We start from the raw sequence: 12,739 nt of genomic DNA, 5'->3' as shown, positions 1-12,739 counted from the left end.
TTTGAGAATTGTATTAAGTTATGAACCTCTCTATTTGTTAGTCAACATCGTTATTAACAATGCTATGTCTCATATATAAACTGAGATTCATTTGTTTAGAAGAATGGATGTTTTCAGATGTATTAAAGGTTTGTTCGAACAAATATTAATAGTGATGTCATAAGATTGTGATGATGCAATTAAAGAACAAAAATAAATTAACAAAAGTGAAACATTTTGTTTTTTATTGTTATCAATTAAATTCCTTAAGGTGATAGGGAAAAAGGAAATAATAGGAAACTTTGCCACATTGCGCTATGGACACTTCTTGTTCATTTAGGTTTATCCGTTTGTTCTCTTAATAAGTTTGTACATTCTATCAGAGAAACTCTTCAACAATTTATTGCTGTAAAGTCTTGATCGCTCATGGACCATCATGGTCCTCTTTAAAATAAAATGAGTGATAAAATATGATTATAGATATGTTGTAAAATAACTGAAAACTAAGTAGAATATCATGATTTTAAAGTCAGGATAAGTAACTTCTAGCCAGGATAATAATTAAATGTTATGGCACAAGTCAGACTGGACAGGTGATTTAATAAGTTAATGTCCAGCCAAGATCTATACTTGAAGGCTGGTGTAAGTTAAATGCACATTTTTAGCTCGACTATTACATATGAAATATATATAGTGGAGCTATCCTACTAGCCCCGGCGTGAGCGTCTCCGTTAGCGTTAGCGTGCAAATGTTAAAGTTTTCGTACTACCCCAAATTTTTCTTTGTCCCTTGACATATTGCTTTCATATTTTGCATACTTGTTTACCAACATGACCCCAACCTATAAACAAGGGCAGACCACTGTATCAAGCATTTTGACATAATTATGGCCCCTTTTACACTTAGATAATTGAACATTTTGCTTAAATTGCCATAACTTCTTTATTTATGATCACATTTTATTATTACTTTGACAAAACAAGACTTACCTGAATGCTACAATGGATTCCACCCAAACAATACCCCACGCCCCTACCGAGAATCCCTTCCCCCCCCCCCAACTCCCCCCCCCCAATTTTTTTTTAAACATCATCTTATAAATTTCCACACCTCACATTATACCCCCCTCTCACCACCCTACCCCCCCCCACCCTCCCCCCTCCAATTTTTTTTTAAAACATCTTCTAATAAATTACCACACCCCACATTATACCCCCCTCTCTACCCCCCACCCCCCTCCCCCCCAAAAAAAATAAATATTTTTTTTGTTCCTTTTTTATTTTTGAAAGATCGTCTAATAAATTATTGAATATGAACAATTTCCCCATGATGGCTTACGTTATACTGTCAAGCACTCGAATAGTCGAGAGCGCTGTCCTCTGACAGCTCTTGTTAGCCACCTATTAACCCTTTGCATGCTGGGTAATTTGTCTTCTGCTAAAATGTCGTCTGCTGAATTTATAAAATTAGCATTTTCTTTGATCTTTTTCAAAGAATACTATCAGAATAGCAAACAGTTTGGATCCAGATGAGACGCCACGTTCTGTGGCGTCTCATCTGGATCCAAACTGTTTGCAAAGGCCTTTACAATTCAGCTCCAGCGCTTTAAGGGTTAACAGATGATATTGAAGAGTTGGATCACAGGTCTATGATTTTGTTTCCACTCTTTGTTTCTTTTTATTGCCTGCATGAATTTGAGGTCAAGGTCACACTTCAAGTTTAAAGGTCAAGGATTTTCTTTCCAGCACCATGACCCCTAAACACAAGTAATTATTGAAATGTTTCAGATTATTATTCCCATTACAGTACAAGTTATCATGTATGATTCTGAAGTTCAAGGTCTTCTAGTTACATTTTTAGGCCAAGGGAGGTAAGGTCTTTTCTGGATTTTAAAGTAACTTTGTGGTAGTGATGATAATAATGTGGCTGTGCGTGGTATACAGCAAACATGTCTAATGATCAAGATTAGTCTTGTTGATGCCCAAAGTATCATGTTAGGGCAGATATGTAGGGATTGTCCCATCCAGTATCATGTTAGGGCAGATATGTAGGGATTGTCCCATGCATCTGTCTGTCCGTCCATCTGTGACAAGTATCATGTTAGGGCAGATATGTAGGGAATGTCCCATTCATCTGTCTGTCCGTCCATCTGTGACAAGTTAAGTAGATTTTATCATTCATATAAAACCATCACCTATTCTAATAAAAAATATTAATCTTAAATGGTTTTTGCCAATGACTGTTCCTTTTTCACCCATGTCACCCATTCTGACTTTGAACTTTACCATGCGGAAATTGGGGTATTTAATTATAACTGAACAAAACTGCCCTCTTAAGGCAAATAAAAAAGCTGAATAAAGAAAGAAAATCAGAAAATTAAAATTATAAAATGTCTTGGGTTTGACATTCATGTATGTTTATTCTTTGAAAGACATATCTTCATGATCTGTTTTTGGAGTCATCAACATAAGAGCTACAATGATTAATCTCCTGTCGAAATGTTTTGAACCTCCATTTTCTGCTTTGCATCTTATATACTATTAGAAAAATGTTAATGAAGCTTACCTCAAACTTAAAGGATATTTAGAAGATGTGGATGAGAGATTAGTCTGTCTTGCTGTCTGAAGGTCAAGGGTGTACTTCAAGGTCAAAGGTTGAGCCACCAATTATGTTTTTGCTCAATATCGCATGAAGCCTTTGAAGGAACTTCATCAAACTTTGCTAAATTGTTTAGGACATTGAGACAATATTTAAAAGACACCAGTCCATCATCTCTTTCACCATTTGACAGATGTTCATGAACCTTGCTTCAAATATTAATGTTTTTGAGACAATGAGCAGAATGAATGGATCAGTCATGCCTACTCAAGGTCAAGGTTGTAGTTCAATGTCAAAGATTTGAGCCTCCATGTTTGTATTCTCTCCTTATTTCCAATAACCTTCGAAGGATTTTCATGACATTTGGATAAAATGTTTAGGTCCCACTCAGATGCAAAGTGAAAATGGCTACATGCAACTCTCAGTCTGTTCAGGATTTATGCTGTTTGCTGCTCATTAGCATCTAAGGGTTGGAATTGAAGCCTTTAAAAGTTTAATCTAGGAAGAAAGGTCTTTAATTAAATTCAACTTTCTAAAGGACAACAAATGCATCAAAATACGTATCTACGTGGTAAAGGGTTCAAGGGAGGGAATGTGCTATGGCCCTGAGTTGTTGTAGTTGTCTCCCATGGTCTGCAATTACTATGCATTCACTATACAGGATATCTTGATGATACCTGTATACCGTAAAACGTTGTGTATAAGGCGCACATTTTTACCCCCAAATTTAATATTAAAAACTTGATGCGCGTTATGCACAACTACCGCCATGCCAAGACATTTTTTCCCTGTCAGTTACCCAGTTACGGTAACTCGCGTCATTCTTTTCCCCGTTGTTTTAACTGTAACTATGTTAATAATTGTGTTATATTTACGATCTGAATATAGATGGACAAACGTTATAAAGTTAACATTAATATTTTCTATCTTTTTCAGGTACATACAGAGCATTGAAATCAAATAAATTTGAAGAAGAAAATGAAAAACAAGGAAGCCATTTTTATTTAAACTTTATTGTTTTTTCCCACAATATTATACCCTACTGGACTAGGGTTACACAATTTATTTGGGGGGCACTCGTCGATTTACAATAGCATGTCGGCAAGGTCTTTCACAATATATTTATTATTATTTTTCTTGCTTTTCAAATGTGTTTATAAAATTGATGTTGTGTTTGTTTACACTTTTTCATACGTCTTGTTAAGATTGGGGTTGTGATTATCAAGCAATTTGCGTCATCTGTCAAGTTTTGTGTAGCTGGGCTATTATCAAAACATGCGAACCTGCAAACGACTCACACCTCCATTGTTTGTTTAACCCCGGATATGTCAGTAATGGTGTTGATAAATTTGAGTCGTTATAGTCTCCTGTCAATTATAGACGCTAGAAAAAAACATGTGAGATGGGAAATGTAAATTGAATGCGCGGTTTTGAATAAGTCATTTGTGAATAACCCCCTGCCAATACCAATACAAAATGTCAGTGTCTTAGTTATACCAAGCACACTAATCGGTCTGCAATGTGTACTCTTCCACGATAAAATCGTAGACAGTTACTTCGGAGACTCGATGGTATCCTCGTGGAAATTGTGCATTTCATGCATAATTAATTTAAATCGAAACATTTACGTGTAATATTATAATTAAAAAAGAAACACTAAAACAAGTTGTATCTTTATCGTTATCGTCTTTAAGATAATTAATTATTGAAAATAAAATAACAAGTGAGATCGGCAATATAAATTAAACGATTTTCAGTTAACCTACAGTTAGGAAATTTTGCCTTAATTTTTTTTTGCTTCAAAAACTTTTTTTCCCGATTTTTTTGCTTCAAAAAGTAGATGCGCGTTATACATAAATGCGCGTTATACACAGCGTTTTACGGTATTCTTCTCGATACAGATTTAATTTATAAAGTAAATGAAATGGAAAAAATGGCGGTACTTAATTTGTTTTATAAATGATGTTTGAAATAAAAATTGATGCACAAATGTTATTAGTGTAGTAAATATGGCTTACATTTAAGTACGAGTTTCTTGTGCGATAATTTTAGCTGGTCTCCATGCCAAAACCTGATAACTATTATTGCTGTGCTCTTGGAAAACCAGGCTTAATGCATGTGCGTAAAGTTTTGTCCTAGTTTAGCCTGTGTAGTCCCTACAGACTATAATCAGGAACAACACACCTTTTATGGAATTGTTCATTTATTTATTTTAAAGGAGGTCTCTAAGAAAAAATACAGTCTAGGTGAAAAATGTTGTGCTGGACAAGCCTGTGTGTATTCTTTGCACATATTATATTGTGTGTGTTTTTATAAGCTGGTTGATTGAGAAATACTGATACACATGAAAATCATGTTGCTGGAACTGAGCCTAAGTTTACAATAACAGATCTTTACTATAGATGTGATCTTTACTATAAATCTGTGTTTTCAGGAAAAATGCCCGAAAATGATGTCTGTGCATGAAGGTTTGTGTCTCTAGTTACATAATTTATTAAATGTATTTATTTTGTTTCTACAGGAATGAGGAAGCTAATCAGTTAATGACAGATTTCTGAAGAGTTATAGAGCCCCATAAGACTGCCTGTCTACAACATGCATGACTGGCTCTCACATAGCATGATCTTTGATAACAGAAAGTAGTGAAATACTGCAAAACCAGTCAAACTCTTGATCATCGGGAGGCTGTCTGAAGGAAGACAAAAATTCACAGGTAAGCTTGGTTTCTGTTATGTTTTCTTTGCAGTTTTACGGCCTTTTTTCTGTGAAATGCTTTGTAAAAAAAATATATTATGTTGTATGTATGTTTTTTCCCCAGAAATCAATTATTTTTTTCAACTATTTCAAAACATGTTGTCGCTTCATAAATATATATATGTGCTTCTTCGTCATAATTATAGTAAAGAAGCAATAATGTTATAAATATTAGTTGTAGGTTTATGAATTTATAATAGCACATTTTCGTAAGTGGCTTCACTAATATGCAACAATTTTCTTAGGATTGTAAAAACATAAAAATGGTCAATGTTTACAAAAATATATATTTTTGCTTTTCTCTTTGATAACTTCTGGTTTAATGCATAGGTGTAAAGTGTTGTGGCAGATTAGCTTGTGTAGTTTGGTAAGGTTAATCAACTTGTATTGTGTTTTTCATATAAAGGAAGTCTCTTCTTAGCCAAAATCCAAGTAAGGCACATATTGTCATCTGTTAAAAGCTAGGGACAACACTTAACGCACATGCATTAAGCCTGGGACAACACTTTACACACATGCATTAAGCCTGGGACAACACTTTACATACATGCATTAAGCCTGGGACAACACTTTACACACTTGCATTAAGCCTGGGACAACACTTTACACACATGCATTAAGCCTGAGACAACACTTTACACACATGCATTAAGCCTGGGACAACACTTTACACACATGCATTAAGCCTGAGACAACACTTTACACACATACATTAAGCCTGAGACAACACTTTACACACATGCATTAAGCCTGGGACAACACTTTACACACATACATTAAGCCTGAGACAACACTTTACACACATGCATTAAGCCTGAGACAACACTTTACATACATGCATTAAGCCTGAGACAACACTTCACACACATACATTAAGCCTGAGACAACACTTTACACACATGCATTAAGCCTGAGACAACACTTTACACACATGCATTAAGCCTGGGACAACACTTTACACACATGCATTAAGCCTGAGACAACACTTTACATACATGCATTAAGCCTGAGACAACACTTTACACACATACATTAAGCCTGGGACAACACTTTACACACATGCATTAAGCCTGAGACAACACTTTACAGACATGCATTAAGCCTGAGACAACACTTTACACACATGCATTAAGCCTGAGACAACACTTTACATACATGCATTAAGCCTGGGACAACACTTTACACACATGCATTAAGCCTGGAACAACATTTTACACACTTGCATTAAGCCTGGTTTTCCCAGAGCAAGGCTAATGCTTTACTCAAAGCAGCATAATCTTTTGTATTTAAGAAATAATGGACAATTCATTGGTGATGAATAGCTTAGTGTTATGTTGCTTGCATGAAATACCTTTTTACTTAAGAGTACATGATTAAGTTAAACTCTATTTCATTTATTTGTGACCTGTCGGCATCAAAATATGGAACAGATTTTACCGACACAGTAAGTTCATATTATTTTATAAATTGTTTGCTTAAATTGTAAGATTAGAATTATCACCAAAGTAATGGACTTCTCCATCTCAAAATTTTCTTTAGCCAAATTTGTGTCACATAAGCAAAATTATTCTCTGTTGGACCATTTCATGGGCTTCTATGAAGAAAAAGTTGTAGCCAAATAGAAGTTGCTGATGTCACAAACTGGCAAAATTTGTAACCAGTAGAGAAAACCTTGAAAGTGTCTAATTACCAACAAAAAAAACAAAACAATCTTACTAAATTCATTTCTTTGAGATGTGAAACAATTTATATTGTCGCATAAGCGTTCGATAATGTCATGCGCAATTTGCCGTAAGGACATCAATCGTGTTAACTGCAGTTTATTTCGTGGAAATTATGGCAACTTGGTCCCATTCTCCTATTGTCAATTCATGGGTATAATAACGTGGGATGAAATGTACAACAACAAAGTCCTAGATGAATTAAAGTCCAATTTAATATCCAATGCAATTTCTGTATATATAGTTCATTTCTCCGAATATATACATTTCCACATTCACAAATTCATCCATGCTTAACCCTTTCAGTGCGGGAACCGAATTTTGAAGGCCTTTGCAAACAGTTTGGATCCAGATGAGACGCCACAGAACGTGGCGTCTCATCAGGATCCAAACTGTTTGCTATTCTGATAGTATTGTTTGAAAAAAAATCGAAGAAAATGGTAATTTTAGAAAATTCAGCAGACGACATTTTAGCAGAAGACAAATTTCCCAGCATGCAAAGGGTTAAGTAAGATAAATACAGTCTCATGAATACATGATTGGACCTTTCTCTGTCAGTTCACATCTAAATCTATGCTAAGAGTGTATATATTCAGACAAAACATGGAACATTTAAATTGAATGTATTCACTCAATGACGTGGTAGGAAACTTGCCAGACGAACTTATTACGTGTGACCGTTTTTACGGAGATTGTTATTGGTTGATTATATTGTAATACTCGAGGCGATAAGATTGCACTTTTGATAAACATTTTAGGCCAGTTCAACAAGAGTTATTGATGGTCCGGCCAGAATAAAATTATTGAGGCAAAGAAACTGCAATTATACATATATGAGCATCTGAAAATGTTGACCCTTCAAGTTACTGGTCTATAATGCATGAACAAAGTATGTTATAGGTATGCCTGATTTCTTTTTTACGTTTTGTGAGATATTTTAATCAAAATTCTTTTATTTTGTTTCTACTTTAATATTCTTCATAATTAAACACTTATTTCATAATTAAACACTTATAAATAATTTTCAAACTCTGTGTATTCCATTTCTATTATTATAACTGTTATGATAAAAGATTTATTAATAATTTCTAAATGTGATTATTTATAAAAAAAAAAGAAATCTATTCATAATTTCCAAAATCTGTACAAAAACATGTATCAATAATTTTCAAGATTTATGTATTATTTATACATAATAATGTTTGATAAATTTATTTATAATTTTAATATCGGAAAGTATTTATTACTAAACATAATAATGACCAATACATTTATTAATAATTTATAAAATTCAAGTATTATTTTTATGTCCCCCACTACAGTAGTGGGGGACATATTGTTTTTGCCCTGTCTGTTGGTTGGTTGGTCTGTTTGCGCCAACTTTAACAATTTGCAATAACTTTTGCTATATTGAAGATAGCAACTTCATATTTGGCATGCATGTGTATCTCATGAAGCTGCACATTTTGAGTGGTGAAAGGTCAAGGTCAAGGTCATCCTTCAAGGTCAGAGGTCAAATATAGGTGGCCAAAATCGCTCATTTTATGAATACTTTTGCAATATTGAAGATAGCAACTTGATATTTGGCATGCATGTGTATCATATGGAGCTGCACATTTTGAGTGGTGAAAGGTCAAGGTCAAGGTCATCCTTCAAGGTCAGAGGTCAAATATATGTGGCCCAAATCGCTTATTTTATGAATACTTTTGCAATATTGAAGATAGCAACTTGATATTTGGCATGCATGTGTATCTCGTGGAGCTGTACATTTTGAGTGGTGAAAGGTCAAGGTCATCCTTCAAGGTCAGAGGTCAACTAAATCTGGCCCAAATCGCTTATTTTATGAATACTTTTGCAATATTTAAGATAGCAACTTGATATTTGGCATGCATGTGTATCTCATGGAGCAGCACATTTTGAGTGGTGAAAGGTCAAGGTCATCCTTCAAGGTCAAGTCAGACAATCCGAAACTCCGTCGGACCTACAGACATGTCCGACATAAAAAGTCAAGGGCCGATCGAAATTCTTAACTCGTCGGCCCGGAATGTCCGATAAAATATTTTCAGGTTTTTACAATGAAAATCAAGTTATTTATAGAACATCGGCGGACTTTGCCGAACATGAAATACCATTGTATTCGCCTATAAGTTAACCCGCTTTTGATTGGTTCAAAATCATCTCGGCGAAAATCGCCCGTGTTCGAAGCTGAATTTTTTTCCGGAATTAAACAAACAAGTAACGGTGGTTCCCTGCACTTTTGCGATGAGTAAATGGGGGAATGCGTAATGCCGGGATCGATTCGTTTAACCTTCGTTCGACACGTTTTTTCGACCGAGTTAAGTTCGCGACTTTTTACAGAAGACCAAACAAGTGCTAGGCGTTACCTTTCAACAGAGACGCACGGAGTTCAACGGCAATTATTAATAATCAGGTGATTTAGTTTTCATTTTTCTTATTTTGTATATTGCATTTTATCCGTAATGTGGAAATTTTTAAATATTTCAAAACCTGAAAGTCCTAAAAGGCATGCAGACGACGATTTGCAAGCGCCCACTAGCAAGTGGAAAAAGTATGAGGATAAGCGCCCCCCTCGTAAATGACTCTTTATTGAACTGCTGTTGGTAATTTGTTTCTTATTTTCTACCTCCAGACTGCCTCTATCAAACCTCGTGGAGGGAGAAGAATGAACTATTGTAGGTCCAAAAATGTCAGCATGATAAGTGATGAAACAGTGGAACATGTTGAGGATGAGGAAACAAGTACAGGTAGGATATCTGTTTGTAGTGATTTTATTGAATATTTCACATGTACTCATAATCATTACTTACCAGTCTTGCATTGACAAATTTATTTTATAATCCCTAAACAAATTTGTAGTACATTTTATCTTTTTTTTCCTCAGCACATACCACCACTAACGAGCCAGAGCCTGGGTTGATGATAGATGAGGATGATGAAGATGAAGCTGAGGACGATGACATACACCTTTTAAATAAATATGACACTGACAGTGATTATTGCAGCGACTTTCAGGCTGAGGACTTTAACATTGAAAGAATAATGTGCTTCTCCAAACAATATGATTTAGATTAACATGATAACATGATAATAAAAACACTGTGTCTGTATTTCTAACGTGTTACTTTTTTGTCTCAGTTTTTTATTAATTTTACTAATTTTCTTTGGTCTGACAGAATAACCTAAGGTCTGACAGAAAACTCTGACCAGTCAGACCAAATGTCTGACAGGAGGCTGTTGAGTTTCGGGAAGTCTGTCAAGTATATGGGTCAAAATTGGGCATGTAATGTCACTTCTGCAATATTGAAGCTAGCAATTTTATATTTGAAATGCGTGTGTATCTCAAGGAGCTGCACATTTTGAGTGGTGAAGGGTCAAGGTCATCCTTCAAGGTCAAACATCATATAGGGGGACATTGTGTTTCTCAAACACATCTTGTTATATAATAATATTTAATAAATGTTTTTATAATTTTAATATCCAATAGTATTCATAAGGTTACAATATCTTTACTGAAGAAAACAACCTTTTTTTCATTCATTCATGAATTAAAATAAAGTGTTTCCCATTCCAGTGGAGATATCAATCATTATTGCACAAAAAGCAAACAAAAAGCCTCTTTCTGGCAAACTGGGCGGAATGCATGGGCGTTAAGTGTTGTCACAGATTAGCTTGTGCCGTCCAGATTTATCAGGGACATCTTTTTCTGCTTTTTTGAAGAAAAAAATTAAAGAAAGACTCTTGGAGAGAGGAACATATCTTGTACACACATTCTAGAATAAATATGTTTAAACCAAGAAAGTCTCTGATAAACAAAATCCAGTCTAGATGAATTGCACAGGCTAATCTGGGACGACACTTTACGTACATGTTATTTAACCCCAGTTGTCCCAGACCAAGGCTCTAATATATTCGGGACTGCTGCCGAAACTTGTTTTAACTTATATTTAGTTTTTTTCGGTGATGTGCATTTAAAACCTATTCATATTGAGTTTGTCTTCATCCATGCGCTGCACATCAATTTGTTACCTGCAGAAAATGGTCTCAGTGAAATTGACTTGTAATTGGCGTCTGGTAAAACTATTTACGCATCCAGCCAAGGGAAACATAGGTGCAGAAAAAGCATCCCTTAGAGTTCATATACATCAAAGGTACTCCCATAACACTCCAGTATCAACATATGAAATGGCTTACAGTTATGGGTTTTCTTGAAACTAAATAACATAATGTCAAGAATGCATGATGGAAACATGTGTTTCAATTCTTTCAGGTTTCTTCTGCAAATATTTCATCTGAAAAGTTAGCTGTTTTCTTATTTGACTCCAGTGTATAATGTATGGATGAACAAGCAACCGATTATTTAATAGTTTATTTTGATGTTTGAAAAATAATGGAGATTACAAATATTTCATAATTTGTAGCGAAATTGTAGCTAATTTACTTCCCTGCTTTACTAAACTGTAGCATATTTTTGGCAGCAAATTAGTATCTTGCTAAAAAGAATTGTCTAGCCAGAGTAATTTATGTTGTATACATGTCTAAAAACTAGATTTTATTGGTTTAATGCAAAAAGTATTATTTTACATGTATGCACTTGCCTCTTTTTTCTGTGCAATCATAATTATATTGTGTGCCAACATAATCCCTATTAGATTAGGGTCTACTCATGTGTGTTTTGTTTTAGCTCGCCTGAGCACACCTAGTGCTCATGGGAGCACATCTAGTGCTCATGGGGAGCTTTTAGGATACCGCAATATCACTCTTTAAGAGCTAAATGTGTGTGACATGTATGAGTTTACTTTTTCTTCAAACATCTTCTCGGACAGGCCTATGTAGGTATCCAGAGCTAAAAATAGATGTTCTATTTGGTGTGTAACATTGTCTAGTTGTTCTCTACTAACTTTTTATCCCGCGCCATAGGCGGAGGTATATTGTTTTGGCGGTGTCGGTCTGTCCGGCACTTTTGTGTCCGGAGCCATGTCTTGAAAGTGCTTTGGCGGATTTTATTGAAACTTGGTATGAGTATATATATGGATAAGAGGATGATGCACGCCAAATGGCATTGTACACCATCTGTTAATAACGGAGTTATGGCCCTTTGTATCTTGAAAAAATGCTTTTTTAAGTGTCAAATATAACACTTTTGTGTCCAGAAGCATATTGGGGGGGGATAACAGTTCAACAAATTTGCTTGTTTATAATGCCCCTGGGGTTAAAAGAGGCGAAGACACAGGGGTTGCATGATTTATACAGACTTGTATAGTAAATAACTTAAAATTTGTTTTAAATGAAACAGCAAGGGGCCAGGGTTTTAATAATTGGGGTGTAATATGGTGAGGGTGGCCTTTTATAAAGTATGTTTAAATAAACCCACTGGGTTGGAAATGTGACCTTTCCTTGGGTTAACTTGTTTTCTTTGTATGTCTAGTAAACACAACTATAAACAATCTTCTCTGAAACTCCAAAACGGTTTAATATGTTATGACCCTGGGGGTAAAAATTGGGGTTCATAGGGGTTAATTGTTTCCTAATGTTTATAGTAAAAACCTACCCCTACCTACACCTACGCTGCAGTGTGAAATCAATAAAGCTGGACACTGTGATTACCCAATCACTGTTTTTTTCATAACTATTGCAAACTTAAACGCCCTAATAAAGACATCGAGTAT

The 12,739-nt window shown here is 35.0% G+C and overlaps 1 protein-coding gene across 2 annotated transcripts in view; it reads left to right on the top strand.

Annotated features, from left to right (window-relative positions):
* Positions 1-12,739, top strand: part of LOC127880898 (plexin-A4-like) — a 137,154-nt gene that overhangs the window by 13,351 nt on the left and 111,064 nt on the right. For both annotated transcript variants that reach the window (XM_052428382.1, XM_052428380.1), the window contains exon 2: positions 5,099-5,290. The gene's annotated coding sequence lies outside the window, so the exon portion shown is untranslated. The remainder of the gene's footprint in view (positions 1-5,098; positions 5,291-12,739) is intronic.

Source organism: Dreissena polymorpha, chromosome 5 (genome assembly GCF_020536995.1).
Source record: "Dreissena polymorpha isolate Duluth1 chromosome 5, UMN_Dpol_1.0, whole genome shotgun sequence".
Taxonomy (NCBI): Eukaryota; Metazoa; Mollusca; class Bivalvia; order Myida; family Dreissenidae; genus Dreissena; species Dreissena polymorpha.
Note: the sequence above shows the minus strand (reverse complement) of the source record. Positions and strands in the feature narration are given on the sequence as shown.